This window comes from Cherax quadricarinatus, unplaced genomic scaffold (genome assembly GCF_038502225.1).
Source record: "Cherax quadricarinatus isolate ZL_2023a unplaced genomic scaffold, ASM3850222v1 Contig1637, whole genome shotgun sequence".
Lineage (NCBI taxonomy): Eukaryota > Metazoa > Arthropoda > Malacostraca > Decapoda > Parastacidae > Cherax > Cherax quadricarinatus.
The window spans coordinates 70,001-81,470 of NW_027196663.1; positions in this window are offsets into that span (position 1 = coordinate 70,001).

The window sequence follows — 11,470 nt, forward strand, 5'->3', positions numbered from 1 at the left end:
AGGTATCCTGCACCGTCTGCGAAGCTTCTGTTCCCACAAGTAGAAATTTTGATGTGCAGATTTGGAACCAATCCCTCCAGGTACAAATTATGATACAACTTTCTTTCCTACGTTCCAACAAGTACAGTTCTAGAGGTCTCAAGCGCTTCCAGTAACTTAGTGCTTGACTAAGTTTATACGAACTATGGAGGTTTTCTGTACATTTTCCAGCTTAGCAATTTCGTCTGCCTTCTAAAGACTATTAGTACACAGTAATATTCCAGCCTAGAGAGGAGTGAACTGAAGAGCATTATCACTGGCTTGGTATTTCTATGTTCTGGAGATTTTAGTGATCCAGTGTACCATTTTCCTTGAAGCAGCGATGATAATATTGTTGTGCTCCTTGACTTATGGTCTACTGAGTGATATGAGTTTGTCTTGCACTCCTGACTTGTTTTTACTTCGTTGTTCTGTGACGTAGTAACTGAAATTTGTCTTCAACGAACATCATATTGCTACCAGCAACCCACTGAAAGACATGGTTTATGTCAGCTTGGAGACTCGCTATGTTTTTTAAGGATACAACTTTCATGCAAATTCTAGGGAAGTTAACAGCAGCCATCTACCAACATTGTTGTCTTCGTGCGAAATTGATATGTGTTTACCCTGATAGGCAGTTATCGCAGTTATGGTTCCCGGAAAGTATCGTCTGCACTTAGTAAATGTTCTGCGGTGGACAGCTGAATGAGAGATGACGACGATTCCCAGTAGGTTTAAATTAAGATGATTATATCTGAGAATAGTAACAGAGCTTGTCGTCTTTGCGAGTTAGAAGCCGGAGCCGTAGTCAGGGATGGTGCAGATGAATCATTAGCAACATTTATATATAAAAAAAAGAGACTCTAAGGCTAACAGGTACACGAGGGCACCATATAGAGGACTAAATAGCAGCCACAAGACCAAAATAATGTCCGCTCTGGGGTAACTCCTGTGCAGACTCACGGCCATCTGCAGTCTACTAGGCATCAACGTGCGGCACTGTACTCTATAAGATCTAAGGTATATAATACTCACAAGTTGATGAATAAGATACATTCTGCAAATCTGGGTATGTTTACTTGAGAGATGTTTCGCCCACCAGGAGAAAGGATGATTGTCAGTTAACTTTTTATTGTGGAATTTTTTTTTACATAATTTCCTGAATGTAGAGCATATAAATGAATAATATAATAATTGTGTAATAAAATATGATGTTGATTTGACCCTTTCAAGAAATTTCGAGGGGGGGGGAAGAGCTGCTGAGTGTCGCCGGGAGAGAGACGTCACATTGAATTTAATGTGTGTACACTGGCTGTTACAATCGTGTAATATTCCGGCATCATCGAGGTCATAATGGGGTGTTTCAGCCTGGATTTGTAATAGAAACCTGTGTTACTATCCCCTTCTGAAGAATTGGGACAGGAAATTTACAGGACCTCAAGATTGCATGTGGATGGCAGAAAATAAATTCGGACATCACTCACAGAGAAATGCACCATAATCTTTACATTTACATCTCTAGCTGGCCAGTGTAGCGTCTAGGTGTTAGGCAGGTGTTGTGGTGTGATCCACAGTAACTAAATGGTAAGTCTTAATAAGAATTTCATTTCTAATAACACTAATTATTTATGTATAATAATTACATTCTGTGTTCCCAGCAAGCCTAATCCTATACAGTTCACTTAACTTTAATTACCTGAGTAGCTGGTTTTAATATTATAATTATTAATTTAATGTCAGGTCTAGCTTTTTGTGAGAATGGTGAGGAAGTGGACAGTCGAATGAGTTGCAGTTCAGTGACCTACTGTGACTAAAGTCCCACTTACCTCACCCAAATTGCTTGCAGGTAATAATTCAGGTGATGCCCTGTAAGTCTCCTGCAGGCAATTTGCTCACATAATAATAATAATTTTCACAAGTATCATATGCCTCCGATTCAGACACAGCAACGTCATGGAGTCATGGTAGAAGGAATATTCTTGACATACTATTTGAAGCACACAGTAATTGTAACGCACAGAACTTCCTACATGATTGATTACTCCAACCACTAGCTATTTATGCTGCTACTACTACAAATACTGCTGCTAATACTACTACTACTACAAACTAGTACTACTACTAACTAGTACTACTACTACTACTACTTCTGCTACTACTACTAATAGTACTATTACTATTACTGCTTCTGCTACTACTATTACCCCCATCATCGTACGTCAGACCTGACCAATACATCCAAGACCAGCAAATACGTCACTAGCAGGCCTCGTTCTACTACTATAAAGTGTCTCTGTACTAGACTCGCCTCATGGTGGGCGAAATGTCTCTCAAATAAAGATACCCAGTTGCTGTACATGTGTATTATTTCCTAACTTATCTGCATTGTAAACTTTTGCTCTAATTACCTTTATATTTTGTGAATGAGACACATGGGGCAGCACTTGGGTATCTTTTTCTGAGAGAGAGATGGTGCAGCAGCGGCTTGATCGTTGGACGCCTCGGATGAAGCAGCAACGTTATTAAGGAATACTAATTCAGTTCAGGTGACTTTACCTTCGTACTTGGTAATTTATTTCTTCTGTCCAACGCACTACATCGTTGTCTTTCTTTGGTGGACGCTGTATTAAGTGTATTTGCCTCCCTATATATCGATGAAGGATGTAAATAATAAATCTGAAGCTGAGCTTGGGTGGAAAAAAGCTACGTTGATAATATGTTTCCACACTAGTTTACTTTCAATACGTAATGCAAAACAACAATAATTCTGGGCTTACAATGCAACAATGCCAAGACAAAAGCTAAATAAAAAAGAAAATGCTGGTCTTGCAAAAGAAAGGCATGAAGGCAGGATGAACACTCTTATCAAGGTAACATGTTGCTCAGAGACCAAACATTTTTAAGTCTATAGAGAGTACCTGGGAAAACGTGGGATTATATAGGCAGAGTAACGACCGTACGAGAGGGTAAAATAATTTTTAGACACATGCGCAATACCTGTACATCTTTTCTTGAAGACGTTTCACCAATCAGTGGATTTTTCAGTTAACTGCAGAGATAATATACGATTACAGTAGATGAGGTAATTAGTCCTTTAGCCTAGATGCCGATGTTCATCAAGACTAAGGCACCGAATACCCACTTCTAGGCTGAGGGACTGATTGCTTCATTTTTCACTGTATTCTGTGTATAGTTCTGCAAGGTTGAGGGACTGATTACCTCATCTTCTAGTCATCGTACATCATATCTGATCTGAACTAAAAAAAAAGTAATGGGTTGGCGGAACGTCTTCAAATAAAGATACCTAAATGTTGCACATGTGCCTAATTCGTAATGATAACACCTGTAAAAATGAAGTCGAGGAATTTTCGATCAAGAGGAACGTGTTTTCCTCTGTCCAGGGATGGTGTCCGCGGTCAAACAGACGCGGGAACACAGGAGTTTTCAGAATGCTAAATGCATCTTCGGTTAACTCTTCAACTTGATCTTTACAGTTGATGGCATGCTCAGGACACCACCTGTCATAGCTGCCATTGTGTCTCTCTTAACTTGTTGGTATTTTATACCTCTTATTCCCACTAGTCATCTGATTGGAACATTGCAAACGGAAGGCTATTATAATTTACGACTCGCGGGATTCGGCTCCACGTAATGCCAATTGTAGGTGAGATATGATGTAAAATAGCGTCAAATGCGAAATAAGACACATGCCCAGTATTAAGATATATTAATGAAGAAATATTTCGCTACCAGTAGCTTCTTCACTCTTTAGTACTGGAGACGCCATTCTTGGCGAAACGTTTCCTCAATATAATATCTTTATATTACACATGTACCTAATTTCATAGGCGAGTGATGAAACTTGCAGGCTAGTTATCTAGCCTCTACTTCATGCTGGCTTTGTAAGAGTCATCCAACTTGGTATATTTCCATACACTAGGAAGATTAGCAAGAGCGTCACTAAGACCATAAATGTGGGTCGTAGCGAGACATTGATGACACTGATCCATTATTGCACGTGAGATTACAAAGATGATTCTGAAAGTCTCGTATTTAAAAACAAGTTTGTCTCCACTTAAAAAAAACAGACTTTTTGAATACTTGGTGTGGGCGAGGATAGGTGTCGCCCCTACGTACATCCGTGGCGGGTAGGTATTGTGTGGAGAGGAAGGAGGAGGAGGGGGAAAAGGAAGAGGAGGAGGAGTTGGATATAATTATCTAGAGCCTCGAAAGCCAGTCATTCAGGTTTCCTTATAAGAACCACAACAACCCTTGGCTCGTCAGCTGACGCCCCCACACCCCAGGGTGATGACGTCTTCATGACGCAGTAATAACCAAGTGATGATGCAGCAAGTGGCTCGACCAATCCCTTACGTGCTTGGGCTATGACGTGTCACACAGGCAGGCACCATTAAAATGTGTGCTATTTATTCGTTAATTTGTAATATCGTTATTTAATATCCACAATAATTTTTTTATCCTATAACAGCGTTACTTTTTGTCTTTACTTAAGGTGTTGTTGCATCAGTACATGTAACAATTTACTTTTATTCACGTTGGGTTAAGTTAGGTTAGGTTAGATTGAGCAGGTTAGGTTACGTTAGGTTAGGTTAGGTTAGGTTAGATTGGGTTAGGTTGGGTTGGGTTTAGTTTGGTTAGGTTAGGTTTGGTTGGATTAGGTGAGGTTAGGCTGAATCGAGAAGGGTTGGATTAGGTTAGGATACATTAGCTTAGTCTAGGCTAGGTCAGGTTAGATTTGGTTGGGTTGGGATAGATAAGGATAGGTTAGGTTTGCTTAGATTAGGTTATATTTGGTTAGGTTAGGATAGGTCAGGTTAGTTAGGTTAGACTAGACTAGGTTAGGTTAATTTAGATTTAGTAAGGTTAGGATAGACCAGGTTAAGCTAGCTTAGGTTTGCTTAGGTTAGGTTAGATTTGGTTAGCAAGGTCACGGGCTGTCTCAGGATTCTGGACAAAAGCCCCGGACCAAAGCTCCCTGGTTAAAGCGCAAAGTAGAAAAAAAGCCCAAGAGTTAGGCTGGATTAGTTGAAGTTAGTTTAGGGAGCTTTCATCCTACACTCTCCCGCTCCAACTAGCCCTAATTTAATCTGTCCTAACATAACCTAGCAAAACAGCTACTTTTCTGTATATGCTAGAAAAGTACACGTTTCTTAGGACAACGTTTTTCTCTGCGTAGAGTTTTACTCCAGTCATTAAAAACTGAGTAATATCAGTCACTGGGGATATATGGCTATGAAACAAGTGGAATGATGAAATTTACATCAAACGTTTGTATTGATGTTGGTGAATAAGAAAAATGTGCAACATACCTGAGATGTTTCGGCCACAAGGAAGCTTTATCAGTCTCGTGCAGACATGAGAATGGAGTCATTTATGGTGGAAGAAGTGGAGCGATGCAGCAGTAGTAGAGGTGGTCACTTGTGGGTGGGGGCCACTAGTGGAAGTAGGTCAGACCCATAAGGTGGGCCAGAGATTTAGCAATCGAGTTGTAGAGACATCATCTAGTTTCTTATAAGGAAGTTAACGGTCAATCTAGAAGTGGAGGAAAAAATCCTTAACCTCTAGAAGCCACTGGTTGGCGAAATGTGTCCAGAATGAACATACCCAAATGTTGCATAAGTGTATCTCATTTATCAACTTGTCGGATTTCTAAACCATTTATACAAACACTATCAGGCACAGAAACATCTTGGGGTCTTGATGCAGGGAATTCTTCAAAGCTTCCATAACCTACACGCGGGACCTATAAGGGTTCAGCCGGTACTTTGTTCCGGGGCCCGGCTGTGAACCTCTGAAGGGACCCCATAGCCATAGACGCTTTATTTTTATTTTTTCACTAATTTTTTTTTTTGGGGGGGGCTAATTTCAACTACTTTTAATTTATTTAGAAAAATAATTATGTAAAATTTACATTGATTGGGGGTGTCAGCCTGCCCCCAAGGCCACCAATGCAGTCTTGTTCTGCCTTGCAAATTTTTTCTTGGAGGTCTTGGCCTATAGGCACCACCTACTACTTCCACTAGTTGATTTTTCCACTGGTGACGCTGCCTACCACTGCTTCACCTCATCTGTCTGCAGTATATAAGCTCCATTCCGTCAATATTCTTCACTTTCATCAAGATTGACGGACTGAACACAACGACTCGAGGTTGAGGGACTGATTATTATATATCTCAAACTCCTCTTCATCTTCCACCGTTCTCTGTATTGGACTAAAGACACCACTGGCAAGTGCAACGTTTCCACAATAAAGGTACCAGGATGTTGCATAAGTGTTTCATTTATCAACTTGCTGTTTTCCAAGCCATGTATACAAAGTATTCCTTCTGCAGTGCTCTTCCTTTCTCATGGTCATATATTTTAACAAAGCAAAAAGTTCTCAATAAAACTTGTTATACAATGTCTCTTTAACTTGACAGCCATTAAGTATCACTTGTTAGTCATTAAGTAGCACATTAAGTATCCCTAGACTAGAGTTAATACTGATGTACTTTACACTTCATGAAAATAAAGTTTACCTGAATTTTGTATTTGTAATTAGAGCTAAAACAGTAACTTAAAATAGTACATGATATATACGTTCATTTCTTACAGAACTGCTTCTCAGCACCGGAAAACGGTTAGTTATTGTTGGTCGGGCCTCAGTACTGGACCGCAGGCGTCACTGAGCAGGTCATTGTGTGACTAACACCTGCGTCAGGACAAATTTTGATGAATAAAACTCACGTGCAACTGAGTAACTTTAACTGAGAGATGTTTCGCTTACCAGGAGTTTTATCAGTCTAATATTACATATCACTAATATTATATATCTAATATTACATATCCCTCGCGGTATTAATAGTATTTACACAAGTTCGAGTCGTACTCGGTACTGACGTTCTTCAATAGAACATTTGAGGCAGTTGACAGTGATAAGGAATATGATATTGTTTATTTGGATTTTAGTAAAGCCTTCGACAGAGTACCTCACAAGAGACTCTTAAGAAAAGTGGCAGCTCATGGTATAGGAGGTAAAGTTCTAGCATGGATTGAGACATGGCTTACCAATAGAAAGCAGAGAGTTACCATTAATGGAGTGAAATCTGAATGGGGATTAGTCACTAGTGGCGTTCCACAAGGATCAGTTTTAGGCCCTCTCTTGTTCATAATTTACATTAATGACCTTGATGAAGGGATTACGAGTGACATGAGTAAATTTGCTGATGATACAAAGATAGGTCGTATAATTCACTCTGAGGAGGATATCAATGAACTCCAGGACGATTTGGACAAATTAATATTAGTCTTGGTCTAAAAAATGGCAGATGAAGTTCAATGTGGATAAGAGTAAGGTACTTGCCCTTGGTAATGAAAATAACCCTCGAAGCTATAATCTAGGTGAAGTAGAGCTTGATCATACAGAATGTGAAAAAGACTTGGGAGTCATGGTAAGCAGAAATCTAAAGCCAAGACAGCAGTGCCTTAGTGTGCGCAACAAGGCCAACAGATTACTTGGATTTATCTCAAGAAGTATAAGTAATAGAAGTCCAAAAGTTATTTTACAGCTCTATACATCACTAGTGAGGCCTCATTTAGATTATGCTGCTCAGTTTTGGTCCCCTTACTACAGGATGGATATGGACTCATTAGAGAACATACAGAGAAGAATGACTAAAATGATTTACTGTGTAAGGAACCTCCCGTATGAAGATAGACTCAAAGCCTTAAATCTCCACTCTCTGGAGAGGCGTAGAATGAGGGGAGATATCACTGAAGTGTATAAGTGGATGACGGGCATAAACAAGGGAAATATTAATAAAGTACTGAGGGTGTCGAACAAGGAAAGAACCAGGAATAATGGATTTAAGTTGGATAAATTTAGATTTAGAAAGGACATAGGTAAGTATTGGTTTTCTAACAGAGTTGTAGATGCGTGGAACAGTCTTCCCAGTGGGGTGATAGAGGCTAGGACCTTGGGCAGCTTTAAGAAGAGACTGGACAAATATATGAGTGGGAGGGGCTGGGTTTGATTGGTGTCATTGGTACGGGAGTTATTTCTAGGGAAGCTTTAGGTAGTAGTCGTTTTGATAAGGACCTGCCTCGCATGGGCCAGTAGGCCTTCTGCAGTGTTCCTCCATTCTTATGTTCTTATGTTGTGCAAGACAGGTATACAATACCGACAAGATGAAAGTTAAGACACTTGTGCAACATCTGGTTATCTTTATTGTAAACGTTTCGCCATCCAGTGGCTTTATCAATACAAATTCTTGGACATAATTAGAAAACAGAAGAACTATATACAAAAGATGAGGTAATCAGCCCCTCAGCCTTGGAGGGGGTGTTTACAACACCGTGGTTGTAGAGATTCTGAAGCACAGGTAAGGAGACTGGCGCTTATATAGGCGACCTTCTTCACGACTTCTACAACTAGCCCATCAATTTGGGAAGGACCTACTTCCACTGGGGAATCCCGCCTACCAGTGACTATGCCTTCGTCTGCTACACGTCTCTCTTCACTGACGCCTATATAAGCGCCAGTCTCCTTACCTGTGCGTCAGAATCTCTACAACCACGTTGTTGTTAGGTAAGACACATATGCAACAGTTAGGTATCTTTATTTCGAAACGTTTCGCCTACACAGTAGGCTTCTTCAGTCGAGTACAGAAAAGTTGATAGAAGCAGAAGATACTTGAAGACGATGTAATCGTCTTCAAGTATCTTCTGCTTCTATCAACTTTTCTGTACTCGACTGAAGAAGCCTACTGTGTAGGCGAAACGTTTCGAAATAAAGATACCTAACTGTTGCATATGTGTCTTACCTAACAATCTGTCGGTATTTTATACCATTTTAATGTTCAACCACGGTGTTGTAAACACCACCTCCAAGGCTGAGGGACTGATTACCTCATCTTTTGTATATAGTTCTTCTGTTTTCTAATTATGTCCAAGAATTTGTATTGATAAAGCCACTGGATGGCGAAACGTTTACAATAAAGATAACCAGATGTTGCACAAGTGTCTTAACTTTCATGTTCTTATGTTCTTATAATCTCCCTCTCTCCTACATACCCAAACCTGAGCCTCACTATCCTCATAAAAACTCTTAACTGCTTTCAGTAACCTACATCCTATTCCATACACTTGCAACATCTGCCACATTGCACCCTTATCTACCCTATCATATACCTTTTCCACATCCATAAATGCAACGAAAGGCTTTTTATCCTTATCTAAATACTGTACACTTATATGCTTCACTGTAAAACTTGGTCTACATATCCCCTACCCTTCCTAAAGCCTCCTTGTTCATCTGCGATCCTGCTCTCCGTCTTACTCTTCTAATAAGTCTACCCCATACCTTACTAAGTATGCTCAACATGCTTATTCCCCGACAATTCTTATACTCACTTTCGTCGCCTTTGTCTTTATACGAAGGAACTATGCATGCTCTCTGCCAGTCCCTAGGTACCTTACCCTTTTTTATACATTTATTTAAAAGCACCATGCATTTCAAAACTTTATTCCCACCTGCTTTTAACATTCTTTTCTTAAACACATAAATTTCAGCTGTTTTACCCCCTTTCATTCTACCCATTGCTTCATGTTCCTCACTCACACTCACATCTGGCTCTTCCTCACTCCTAAAAGATGTTATACCTCCCTGACCAGTGCACGAAATCATAGCTTCCCTATCTTCATCAACATTTAACAGTTCCTCAAAATATTCCCTCCATCTTCCCGATATCTCCAACTCCCCGTCTAACAATTCTCCTCTTTTATTTTAACTGTAAAATCCATTTGTTCCTTAGGCTTTCTCAACTTATTAATTTCATTCCAAACATTTTTTTAATTTCAGAAAAAAATTGTTGACAGCATGTCACCCACTCTCATTTGCTCTCCTTTTACATTCCTTCACCATTAATCTGTCTTTTTCTTTCCGTATACTCCTCCCTCCTTTTATCGCTTCTACTTTGTGCAAACCTCTCATATGCTAATTTTTCTCTCTCTTAAACACACACACACACACACACACACACACACACACACACACACACACACACACACACACACACACACACACACACACACACACACAAACACACACACACACACACACACACACACACACACACACACACACACACACACACACACACACACACACACACACACCCTCACAGGCCCCCCAAACCACAGTGTTGGAAAGGAAACTGAAGGTATGGTACACAAACGCTGATGGAATAACAAATAAGTGGGAGGAGTGGCATGAAAGAGTCAAAGAAGCATCACCGGACATCATAGCTCTCACAGAAACCAAGCTTACAGGTATGATAACAGATGCCATCTTTCCAACGGGATACCAAATCCTGAGGAAAGACAGAGGGAACAGGGGGGGTGGAGGAGTGGCATTGCTGATCAAAAATCGCTGGAATTTTGATGAGCTGGAGAGAGGAGACAGCGGAGAAGAAAGTGATTACATAGCGGGAACACTTCACTCTGGAGGTCCCAAGGTGGTAATAGCAGTGATGTATAACCCACCACAGAACAGCAGGAGGCCAAGGCAAGAGTACGACGAGAGCAATAGAGCGATGGTTGACACACTGGCTAGAGTGGCCAGAAGAGCTCATGCATGCAGGGCAAAGCTCCTGATCATGGGTTAGTTTAACCACAAGGAGATCGATTGGGAGAACTTGGACCCGCATGGGGGCCAAGATACATGGAGGGCTAAGATGATGGAGGTGGTATTGGAAAACTTCATGTGCCAACACGTAAGGGACACTACAAGAGAGAGAGGAGAGGATGAACCAGCAAGGCTGGACTTAGTATTCACCTTGAGTAGTGCAGATATCGAGGACATCACATATGAAAGACCCCTTGGGGCCAGTGACCATGTGGTTTTAAGCTTCGAATACACAGTAGAGCTACAAGTGGAGGGAGAAGCAGGAAGGCCAGGACGAATGAAGCCAAACTACAAGAAAGGGGACTACACAGGAATGAGGAACTACCTGAACGGGGTTCAGTGGGACAGAGAACTGGCAGGGAAGCCAGTTAATGAGATGATGGAATATGTAGCAACAAAATGCAAGGAGGCTGAGGAGAGGTTTGTACCCAAGGGTAACAGGAATAATGAAAAAGCCAGGATGAGCCCATGGTTTACCCAAAGGTGCAGGGAGGCAAAAACCAAGTGTGCTAGGGAATGGAAGAAATATAGAAGGCAAAGGACCCAGAAGAATAAGGAGAACAGTCGTAGAGCCAGAAACGAATATGCACAGATAAGAAGGGAGGCCCAAAGACAATATGAAAATGACATAGCAGCGAAAGCCAAATCTGACCCGAAACTGTTGTACAGCCACATCAGGAGGGAAACAACAGTCAAGGACCAGGTAATCAGGCTAAGGGAGGAAGGAGGAGAGACAACAAGAAATGACCGTGAAGTATGTGAAGAACT